Source organism: Rhinopithecus roxellana, chromosome 10, assembly GCF_007565055.1.
Source record: "Rhinopithecus roxellana isolate Shanxi Qingling chromosome 10, ASM756505v1, whole genome shotgun sequence".
Classification (NCBI taxonomy): Eukaryota; Metazoa; Chordata; class Mammalia; order Primates; family Cercopithecidae; genus Rhinopithecus; species Rhinopithecus roxellana.
The window spans coordinates 103,381,242-103,393,588 of record NC_044558.1 but is presented as its reverse complement, the minus strand read 5'-3'; the positions used below and the strand labels follow the sequence as shown (position 1 = coordinate 103,393,588).

The window sequence follows — 12,347 nt, the reverse complement described above, 5'->3', positions numbered from 1 at the left end:
GCCTCTAAGTTCTCTATTTTTTTTCTGCTTACTTTGAATCTGCTGACTTTTCTAATGGGTTTGAGATAAAACACAGCTTTAGCATTCCAGTCAATATTTTTTGTAATTATTATAAGAAACAGGAGTGGATGTGGTAGCTCACACTTGTAAACCTAGCACTTTGGGAGGCTGAGGCAGGAGGATTGCTTGAACCTGGGAGTTTGAGACCAGCCTGGGCAACATAGTGAGACTCCATCTCTACAAAAAATAAACAAAAAATTAGCCAGGTGCGGTGGTGCACAGCTACTTGGGAGGCTGAGGTGGGAGGATCACTTGAGCCCAAGAGGTGGAGGTTGCAGTGAGCTGAGATTGCAGCACTACATTCTAGCCTGAGCAACAACAGATTGAGACCCTGTCTCGAAAAAAATGAATAAAAATAAATAAAGGTTACATCCATGTAACCTTTTTAAAAAAACTTTTTTTTTTTTTCTTTGAGACAAGTCTGGCTCTATTGCCCAGGCTGGAGTGCAGTGGAGTTTAGGACATTCACAGGGTGGCGTCTGCACAACATTTTTTTTTTTTTTTTTTGAGACAGAGTCTCCCTCTGTCGCCCAGGCTGGAGTGCAGTGGCGAGAGCTCGGCTCACTGCAAGCTCCGCCTCCCGGGTTTACACTATTCTCCTGCCTCAGCCTCCCGAGTAGCTGGGACTACAGGCTTCCACCACCTCGCCCGGCTAGTTTTTTGTATTTTTTATTAGAGACGGGGTTTCACCGTGTTTGCCAGGATGGTCTCGATCTCCTGACCTCATGATTCGCCCGTCTCGGCCTTCCAAAGTGCTGGGATTACAGGATTGACGCACCGCGCCCGGCCTGCACAACTTTGTAAATGTCCTAAATGCATGGAAGTGTACACCCTGAAATGGTGACTTTTTTTTTTTTCTTTGAGATGGAATCTCACTCTGTTGCCCCAGCTGGAGTGGAGTGGCACAATCTCTGCTCGCTGTAACCTCTGCCTCCTGGGTTCAAGCGATTCTCCTGCCTCAGCCTCCCGAGTAGCTGGGATTACAGGCACCCACCACCACGCCCGGCTAATTTTTGTATTTTTTGGTAGAGACTGGGTTTTGCCATGTTGCCCAGGCTGGTCTCAAACTCCTGACCTCAGATGATCCGCCCCCCTTGGCCTCCCAAAGTGCTGGGATTACAGGCATGAGCCACCACACTTGGCCAAAAAATAATTTTTTAATATTTATAATTTTATTATTTTAAAAAATATGGAAGGCTTCATGAATTTGCATGTCATCCTTGCTCAAGGGCCCTGCTAACTCCTCTGTGTCACTCCAATTTTAGTGTCTGTGCTGCCGCAGCCAGTGCTGTGTAACTATCTCTGTCTTGCTTTCAAAGTCTTTTGATTATCACTTCAGTGAAACAAACGACTATTATTTCACAGTGACCTATGATCACGTTTCGTTCAATTGTTTTAAACCTTTTGACATCTTTAGCAGCTTCTCCAAGAACAAAATTCTAAATTAAGTTTTTCTGACCTAGGCTTAACTTTGGGATTTTCTAGTTGGGCCCTATGAGAGCCTTAAAAACTTATCTCTCATTTTGTAGAGGCATTAAATGACTAGGCTTATTTAGTAAATTATGTGGGAGACACTATCAAATAATAAATTATATTACACGTTCTTTCAGTTACATTTATGTTATTAACACAAATGTTTCATGGCTGGGCGTGGGGGCTCACACCTGTAATTCCAGCATTTGGGGAGGCTGAAGCGGGCGGATCACTTGAGGTCAGGAGTTCAAGACCAGCCTGGCCAACATGGTGAAACCCCATCTCTACTAAAAATACAAAAATTAGCCAGGCTTGGTGGCATAGGCCTGTAATCCCGGCTATTCAGGAGACTGAGGCAGGAGAATCACTTTAACCCTGGAGGCGGAGGTTGCAGTGAACCGAGATCACGCCACTGCACTCCAGCCTGGGTGACAGAGCGAGACTCCGTCTCAAAAATAAATAAATAAATAATGTTTCAAAATTGTATGAAACTTAAAATCTAGTATCATTAGTCATAATTTTAGCTGTGATAGTAAATCTTCTTTAAAGTTATATTTATGTAAATATATTAATGTGAATATCCTACAGATTATGTACAGCTTATCAGTCTGATGGTCCACATGAACCGCAGAGATTCGTCATTCCACACTCTTCATTTACAGCGATCTGCGGTGTTGAGAGGCTCCAGCCATCACACTCACTCATAGGCAAGTCCCTTAAAACCTGATTTCCTGCCGGGTGCGGTGGCTCACGCCTGTGATCCCAGCACTTTGGGAGGCCAAGGCGGGTGGATCACTTGAGGTCAGGAGTTTGAGACCAGCCTGGCCAACATGGTGAAACCCTGTCTCTACTAAAAATACAAAAATGAGCCAGGTGTGGTGGCGGGCACCTGTAATCCCAGCTACTTGGGAGGCTGAGGCAGGAGAATCGCTTGAACCCAGGAGAGGGAGATTGTAGTCAGCTGAGATCATGCCACTGCACTCCAGCCTGGGCAATAGAGCAAGACTCCATCTGAAAAAAAAAAAAAAAAAAAAAAAAAAAACCTGATTTCCTGCAGCAAAAATGAAATGACTCAAGAAATTACCACTGGCAGAGAACAAAGAGGGTGGAGAAGTGGATATTTCACACAAGTCACACAAGGCCAGGCTCAACGTAGGAACATAAAAAATACAGTATCTGAGGCCAGACTAACCAGGAGCCAGTCCTAGCGACAGCACTCACTAGATACAAAACTATGGGCAGGGCGCTTTTGTTATTATTCTGTGATAAGGAACCTCAGTGAGGCCAGGCGCAGTGGCTCGCAACTGTGATTCCACTGCTCAGGAAGGCCAAGCTGGGAGGATGGCTCAAATCTAAGAATTCGAGACCAGCCTGGGAAACATAGCAAGACCCCAACTCTAAAAATAAAATTTAATTTAAAATTTAAAAAAACAAAACAAAACAAAACTTGGCCAGGCATGATGGCTCACACCTGTTATCCCAGCACTTTGTGAGACTGAGATAGGTGGATAGCTTGAGCCCAGGAGTTTGAGACCAGCCTGGACAACGTGGCAAAATCCCATCACCATAAAATTAAAAAAAAAAAAAAAGAGCAGGATGTGATGGTGTGCGCCTGTAGTCCCAGCTCCTTGGGAGGTTGAGGTGGGAGGATCACCTGGGTAACAGAGCAAGACCCCATCTCAAAAAGGAAAAAAAAAACTTAAACGAGTCGTTGGGTAAAACTTTCAGTGTAATGGGAGGAAGACACGCCACGCTGGAAATCAGGTTTTCCAGGCACTCCACTCATCCCGGCGCGGGGCTCAGGCTTGGCTCTGCCGCACTCCACACGATCTCCTCAACACAGAACAACAACAGCCCTGACCCGAAGCCTGCACAGTCTCAGCCACAGCTCCTGTCACAGGCACAGGTGGTGGGAGTTGACGTCCACTCAGCGTCCCAACAGTCTAAGGAAGGCGTAGCAGCGTGGGCTCCACGGCAGGTGCAGTGAGGTAAATCACACTCGCCAGGCTCCCCCATTCGTGGTGACAGAAATCCAAGCGTGGGGCCATTTAAAAGAGTAGTCGTGACAGCTTAGGAAGGAGGATGTGAAGCTTTCTTTGTTTTCTCCCTGGCAATATCTTTAGGGGCTTCTCCAAGTTTCTTGCTGAAAACATCTACAGGTCTTAACGAGGCTGGTCCACCACATTCGTCCGATTCGAGGCACCGTAAGTGGCCCCTTACTTTCCTTCTCTGCTTGACTTTTCTGGATTCCAAAGAGTGTTTGTCAAACTTACGAAAAGATGATGACTGATGATTTTTACAAGGATGTGAGCCATGAAAAGTGATCCCATGCCCCCCAGGATGGGGTTTGACATTGACATTGCCACAGACCTATATTAGGTGGAAACAGCCCTGAACCCCCAAAGGAATCTAACAACATACAAGACAGGATTTTTTTTGGCCAGGCGCAGTGGCTCACGCCTGTAATCCCAGCACTTTGGGAGGCCGAGGCAGGCAGACCACGAGGTCAGGAGATCGAGACCATCCTGGCTAACACGGTGAAACCCCGTCTCTACTAAAAAAATACAAAAAAAAAAAAAAAAACAATGAGCCAGGAGTGGTGGCGGCGCCTGTAGTCCCAGCTACTCAGGAGGCTGAGGCAGGAGAATGGTGTGAACCCGGGAGGTGAAGCTTGCAGTGAGCCGAGATCGTGCCACTGCACTCCAGCCTGGGCAACAGAGTGAGACTCTGTCTCAAAAAAAAAAACCAAAAAAGACGGGTTTTTTTTTTTTTGAGGCGAGGTTTCGCTCTTGTTGCACAGGCTGGAGTGCAGTGGTGTGATCTCGGCCCACTGCAAGCTCCACCTCCCGGGTTCAAGCGATTCTCCTGCCTCAGCTTCCGGAGTAGCTGGGACTACAGGTGCCCACCACCACGCCCGGCTAATTTTGTATTTCTAGTAGAGACAGGGTTTTGCCACGTTGGTCAGTCCTCAAACTCCTGACCTCAAGTGATTCACCCTCCTCGGCCTCCCAAAGTGCTGGGATTACAGGTGTGAGCCGCCGCGACCGACCTTTTTTTTTTTTTTTTTTTTTAAACACTGGGTCTCACTCTGTCGCCCAGGCTGGAGTGCAGTGGCACAATCACAGCTCACTACAGCCTCAGCCTCCAGGGCTCAAGTGATCCTCCCACCTCAGCCTCCTGAGTAGCTGGGACCACAGGTGTGCACCACCATGCCTGGCTAATTTTTTTTGTTTGTTTGTTTGTTTTTGTTTTTTTTTGAGACGGAGTCTCGCTCTGTCGCCCGGCCTGGAGTGCAGTGGCCGGATCTCAGCTCACTGCAAGCTCCAACTCCCGGGTTTACGCCATTCTCCTGCCTCAGCCTCCCGAGTAGCTGGGACTACAGGCGCCCACCACCTCGCCCGGCTAGCTTTTTGTATTTTTTAGTAGAGACGGGGTTTCACCGTGTGAGCCAGGATGGTCTCGAACTCCTGACCTCGTGATTCGCCCGTCTCGGCCTCCCAAAGTGCTGGGATTACAGGCTTGAGCCACCGCGCCCGGCCTCTCCTGGCTAATTTTTGTACTTCTTGTAGAGATGGGATCTCACCCTGTGGCCCAGTCTGGCTAAAAGCAGATTTTAAAGAGCAGTAGATGTTTTTAAAACTTAATTATGTCAGGTCTTTTGAACCAAAGTCCTCCCTTCTCCAGGTTTCTCTAGGTCATCCAGCACTTTGGTTGTTTGGTTAAACTGTCTTCATCCAGCCTCCTCAGCAGTCAAGCCCGGGCTCCTTGGCCCCACCATTGGCCACAGGCAGCTGCCCGCACTCACTCACTGCTCCACCCTCCTGCAAGGCCTCCCCAGCCCTCCCTTTTAAACTACCTGTAGTTTAAAACAGTTTGGTAAAGTATACTTTTGTAAACAAAAATAAAAACATTTGCTTTTTCTTCCTACTGATTTCTCCAAAATTCAAACTATTTGTGAGTATTCTTAGGACAATATGATCATTTGCATCGGTCCAATTAAACTCTATTCTCTCTCTCTCTTTTTTTTTTTTTTTTTGAGACGGAGTCTCGCTGTGTCGCCCGGGCTGGAGTGCAGTGACCGGATCTCAGCTCACTGCACGCTCCGCCTCCCGGGTTTACGCCATTCTCCTGCCTCAGCCTCCCGAGTAACTGGGACTACAGGGGCCCGCCACCTCGCCCGGCTAGTTTTTTGTATTTTTTAGTAGAGACGGGGTTTCACCATGTTAGCCAGCATGGTCTCGATCTCCTGACCTGACCTCGTGATCCGCCCGTCTCGGCCTCCCAAAGTGCTGGGATTACAGGCTTGAGCCACCGCGCCCGGCCATCTCTCTCTTTTTTTTTTAAGACAGAGTCTCACTCTGTTGCCCAGACTGGAGTGCAGTGGCGCAATCTCAGCTCACTGCAACCTCTGCCTCCCAGGTTCAAGCGATTCTCCTGCCTCAGCCTCCTGAGTAGCTAGGATTACAGGCGCCTGCCATGGCAGTCGGCTAATTTTTTTAGTTTTTAGTAGAGACGGGGGTTTCACTATCTTGGCCAGGCTGGTCTTGAACTCCTGACCTCAGGTGATCTGCCCACCTTGTCCTCCCAAAGTCCTGGGATTACAGGCATGAGCCACCACGCGTGGCCCCACATGGTCAAGGCATTGACTAAAATGTGATATTTGAAAATGTACACAGGGCCGGGAGCGCTGTAAGGTCCTCTGAGCTGGCCACACTGTGGTCAAGCCATCCTGACATTCCCCCACCCTTGTGATAATGTACATTGTGATATTCCCAGTTCTTGTGAATGTAGCTTGTAACAGTCCTCCCTGCCCTTGTGACAATACACCCTCCCCACCCTTAGGAATGTACTGTGTAACATCCATCCCCTGCCCACAAAAAGTTGCTCCTAACTCTACCACCTATCCCAAACCTATAAGAACCAATGATAAGCCCACCACCTTCGCAGACTCCTTTCTCAGACTCAGCCCCTTGCCCTCAAGTGAATAAACAGCCTTTTTGCTCACACTAAGTGTTCAGGTGGCCTCTTATACGGACGACACACGTAACACCTACATTCTTCTAGATTCATCTAATCTATCTTTCTTCCATAAAATTACTAAAAATGGAAACTTCTCTGTTCCTAAAGTCCTATCAGCTAAAACTAGATGAATTCTCCAAAAGCAGCCTTGTGTCTGATGTGTGGGCCACACAAAAAGTTCACAGTACCCCCCAATGCCATAATCAGAGACATTCAAACCGCAAACCAGGTTGCGAATTGGACGTTTCGTGCTGTAGACGGCTTTCCCCAGATGCCAGAACAGGACTCCTGTCACGACGAGGCTCTTACCCATCTCAGTGCCCACCTCTTCCATGGGACAGGACACTGATGTCGCTGAACCTTCACGATCCACGGCTTCTGCTGGCAACTCCACAGAACGTGACCCAGGAGATCCCTTAGTCCCCGCTGGTTAAGTAAGGAAATGCCTGTGCTGTTGGCGAACACCATGTGCCGCACCTGGAGAAACTCCTCTGGGAAAGCTGAGACCCACATGCACAAAACAAGAAAACAGGTCAAAGGGTCGCAGCCAGTCTCATCCACCCTGTGGTCATCTGTTTTATTCCCTTGGTTGCCTTTACGCCTGGGTTCGTGACTCAAAGCCATTATGCAAACTGGGATTTGCCACATTACTATTCATTTTACCTTGTATTTCCCCTTTTTAAGCTTTGCGTTTGTTCCTTGTTAAATTTTGAAGTACAACTCCTAGCAGAATCATGCTGGCCCAGCATGTCAAGATGACAGCAAGAGACTCCAAAGCAGAAAAAATTGAACTCAGTAACGGGCCCCAGGGGGACTCAGCCCAGGAACCACGCCCTCCAAACCTCCCTTACTGCTCAACTGTGGCTAAAAGGGTTTTGACATTGACTCCTAGTCACCACCCACAGTAACCTCACCCAGTGTGCAGCAAGACCAGCAACCAGGACATCCCCGGGACATCAAAACCTAATTACAGGGCCGCGTGCAGTGGCTCACACCTGTAATCCCAGCACTTTGGGAGGCTAAGGCGGGCAGATCACCTGAGGTTGGGAGTTTGAGACCAGCCTGGCCAACATGGTGAAACCCCATCTCTACTGAAAATACAAAACTTAGCTGGGTGTGATGGCGGGCGCCTGTAATCCCAGCTACTCAGAAGGCTGAGGCAGGAGAATCACTTGAACCCGGGAGGCGGATCGGAGGTTGCAGTGAGCCAAGATCGTGCCACTGCACTCCAGCCTGGGTGACAGAGTGAGAACTCTGTCTCAAAAAAACAACAGAAAACTAAAAAGCTAAGTACAGAGAGACGATCAGTGATGCCTGAGAAAGTTGTTTTTTTTTTTTTTTTTTTTAAACAAAGTCTCGCTTTGTTGCCCAGGCTGGAATACAATGGCGTCATCTTGGCTCACTGCAACCTCTGCTCCACCTCCCGGGTTCAAGCAACTCTCCTGCCTCAGACTCCCAAGTAGCTGGGACTGCAGACACACACCACCATGCCCGGCTAATTTTTGTATTTTCAGTAGACAGGGTTTCACCATTTTAGTCAGGCTGGTCTTGAACTCCTGACCCCAGGTGATCTGTTCGCCTCAGCCTCCCAAAGTGCTGTTATTGAGGCATGGGCCATCTCGCCTGGCCTCTTTTTGTTTTTTTTGAGACAGAGTCTTGCTCTGTCACTCAGGCTGGAGTGCAGTGGCGCAATCTCAGCTCACTACAGCCTCTGCCTCCCAGATTCAAGCGATTCTCCTGCCTCAGCCTCCAGAATACCTGGGACCACAGGCGCCACCGCCACGCCTGGCCAATTTTTGTAGTTTTAGTAGAGATGGGTTTTCACCATGTTGGCCAGGCTGGTCTCAAACTCCTGACCTCCAGATCCACCTGCCTTGGCCTCCCAAAGTGCGGAGATTACAGGCGTGAGCCTCCACATCTGGCTGCCTGAGAAAGATCTTGATCAAAGGGGGAAATATGGCCGAGCACAGTGTCTCACAGCTGTAATCTCAGTGCATGGGAAGGCTGAGGCGAGAGGATCTTTAGAGGCCAGGAGTTCACGACCAGCCTTAGCAACATAGTGAGACCCCTGCCTCTGCAAAAAAAATCCTTAAAAACTAGCTGGGTCTGGTGGTGCACACCTGTGGTCCTAGCTACTTGTGACACAGAGGTGGGAGGATTGCTTGACACTGGGAGGTGGAGGCCGCAATGAGCTTTGATTACGCCACTGCACTCCAGCCTGGACAACAGAGTCCCCTGTCTCAAAAAAAAAAAAAAAAAAAAAAAAATGCCTGGGTGCAGTGACTCAAACCTGTAATTCCAATATTTTGGGAGGCCAAGGCAGGAGGATCCCTTTAGCCCAGGAGTTTAAGACCAGCCTGGGAAACATAGGGAGACTCCATCTCTATTTATTTTTTAAAAATTTAAGAGGCCGGGCACGGTGGCTCACGCCTGTAGTCCCAGCACTTTGGGAGGCCGAGGTGGGCGGATCACGAGGTCAGGAGTTTGAGACCATCCTGGCCAACATGGTGAAACCCCGTTTCTACTAAAAATACAAAACTTAGCCAGGTGTGATGGCGCACGCCTGTAATCCCAGCTACTCAGGAGGCTGTGGCAGGAGAATGGCTTGAACCCGGGAGGCGGAGGTTGCAGTGAGCAGAGATCACACCACTATACTCCAGCCTGGAAAATAGAGCAAGACTCCATCTCAAAAAATATATATATTAAAAAATATTTTTAAAAAGGGGAAATGGGAAAGTTTTCAGAAGCAAAATGGAGCTATTAGTGTAAAAAAAAATCACCTGACAAATAGGGCCAGGGAAGATTATGAGGGGAGGGCTCTCAGCCTTTATGCCTGATAAAAACAACCACAAAAGAGACTGCGAAAACCACAGCTTTGCCCAGAAAATACTTCTGCGAGGAAATCTGCCCAGCAACTGCCTGTCCAACCCTGGACTGGCATCATCTTTTTTTTTTTTTTTTTTTTGAGACGGAGTCTCGCTCTGTCGCCCAGGCTGGAGTGCAGTGGCCGGATCTCAGCTCACTGCAAGCTCCGCCTCCCGGGTTCACACCATTCTCCTGCCTCAGCCTCCCGGGTAGCCGGGACTACAGGCGGCCGCCACCTCGCCCGGCTAGTTTTTTTTTTTTTTGTATTTTTTAGTAGAGACGGGGTTTCACCGTGTTAGCCAGGATGGTCTCGATCTCCTGACCTTGTGATCCGCCCGCCTTGGCCTCCCAAAGTGCTGGGATTACAGGCTTGAGCCACCGCGCCCGGCCTGGACTGGCATCATCTTGTCATTCATCCTCGTAGCCAAGGACAATCATTTCAAAACAATTATGTCATCCTCATTTTCCTTTAAAACCCTTTTTCTTCCTTTACCCTCCTTAATATACACACAGTTTACTATGGCACACATATTCCCTCCCAAATAAATATCCACATCCTCTAGAGAGCCTCCTTCTGTTTCATATTTAGGTTAGGAGGTTCTAATTCCATTTTCCAATGCGAGGAACTCAGGGCCAGGCACAGTGGCTGTAATCCCAGGACTTTGGGAGGCCAAGACAGGAGGATCACTTGAGCCAAAGAGTTTGAGACCAGCCTGGGCAACCTTGTCCCTACTAAAAATACAAAAATTACCCAGGCGTGGTGGCATGCACCTGTGGTCCCAGCTACTCAGGAGGCTGAGGTGGGAGGATTGCTAGAATCCAGGGGGTCGAGGCTGCAGTGAGCTATAATCACGCCACTGCACTTTGGCCTGAGCAACAAAGCAAGACTGTGCCTCAAAAACAAACAAACAAACAAAAGCAAACCAAGCAAACAAAAAAACACAAAACAAGGACTGGGGCAGGAAACACACAACCTTATAGTTGCAGAAAGTAAGAACGCGCTCAACACAAACAAAATCCCCAGTCAAGGGCAGGGCGTGGTGGCTCATGCCTATAATCCCAGCACTTTGGGAGGCCGAGGCAGACGGATCACCTGAGGTCAGGAGTTCAAGACCAGCCTGGCCAACATGGTGAAACCGCATCTCTACTAAAAATACAAAAAATTAGCTGGGTGTGGTGGCAGGCACCTATAATCCCAGCTACTCAGGAGGCTGAGGCAGGAGAATCACTTGAACCAGGGAGGCAGAGGTTGCAGTGAGCCGAGATGGTGCCATTGCACTCCAGCCTGGGCAAGAAGAGTGATACTCTGTATCAAAATAATAATAATAACAATACACTTTATAAATAAATAAATGTCACATGAGATCCACACGGGGCCCTAGCACAGATAAAAGGACATTAGAGAAAAACTCAGGGAACCTGAATAACGTGTGGATTGTGCTTAATGACAATGTATCATTACGGTTCATTCACTGTGACCAATGGACCATGATAAGATAAAATGTTAATTACAGAGGAGAGTGGGTATAAGGTATATGGGCACTTCAGCCATTATGGAAACAATGTGGCAATTCCTAAGAAATTAAAAATAGAACTGCCACAGGGCCCAGCAGTCCTTCCCCTGGGCCTGTATCCAAATGAATCAAGCTCACCACCCATCTAGGTGTCCACACTCGCACATGCCCACCACAGCACTGCCCACCGCGGCCAAGGCGGGGAACCACCCGGGCACCCATCAGTGGCCAGACGGATAAGGAGAATGTGGTATATATGATCACATGAAGAGAGATGACGGACTATTGTTCAGCCTTAAAAACAGATCCTGCATTTGCCACATGGATGGACTGGGGGTCACGATGCAGCAAGACAAGCCAGACACAGAAAGAAACATCACAGGATGTCACAAATATGCAGAATCTTAAAAATAAATAAATAAATAAAGGCAGGGGTATTGGGTGCGGTGGCTCACACCTGTAATCTCAGGATTTTGGGAGGTCAAGGTGGGAGGATCACTTGAGCTCAGGAGTTTGAGACCAGCCTGGATAACATAGTAAAACCCCATCTCTACAAATTTTTTTAAAAATTAGCTCAGTGTGGTGGTGTGCACCTGTGGTCCCAGCTATCTGGGAGGCTGAGGCAGGAGGATTGCTTGAGCCCAGGAGGTCAAGGCTACAGTGAGCCGTGGTCGTACCACTGCACTCTAGCCTGGGCAAGACAGCAAGAAGCTGTCTCAAAAAAATAAATAAATAAAAAGGTGGGGATCAAATATATAAAGACAGAATAAAACAGTGGGCGACAGGGTGAGCCCCTTCAAACGGGCTTGTGTGCACCTGAGGGCTACAGAGAATAATTAAGTTCCAGGCGTTTGCTAATGCATGGATCATGGCTGCTCTGACTGTGGAAGGAAGACAGGTGCCTGTGAGATGATGCAAAACTCACCCGTTCCGCTGTGGTCACCAATTTACTGCATATACATACCCTACAACATCACGATGTACACCTTAAATGCACACAATAACATTTATTTTTAAAAAAGATACTTGGGGCCGGGCGCAGTGGCTCACACCTGTAATCTCAACACTCTGGGAGGCCGAGGTGGGCGGATCACCTGAGGTCAGGAGTTCGAGACCATCCTGACCAACATGGAGAAACCCCGTCTCTACTAAAAATACAAAATTAGCTGGGCATGGTGGCACATGCCTGTAATCCCAGCTACTCAGGAGGCTGAGGCAGAAGAATCGCGTGAACCCAGGAGGTGGAGGTTGTGGTGAGCCAAGATTGTGCCATTGCACTCCAGCCTGGGCAGTAAGAGCAAAACTCCATCTCAAAAATAAAAAATAAAAAGATACGTGGGAACTTTCTTATATTTATAGTTTTTCTGTAAATTTAACTTCTAAAAATTTAGAACTTTATTTTTAAAAAACAACAGA

At 48.2% G+C, this 12,347-nt stretch overlaps 1 non-coding gene across 1 annotated transcript; it reads right to left on the bottom strand.

Annotated features, from left to right (window-relative positions):
- Window positions 1–1,243: 1,243 nt before the first annotated feature.
- On the bottom strand, window positions 1,244–1,349 carry LOC115900144. The gene has a single exon (XR_004059821.1). It is a non-coding gene; the product is annotated as a U6 spliceosomal RNA (small nuclear RNA).
- Window positions 1,350–12,347: the final 10,998 nt, after the last annotated feature.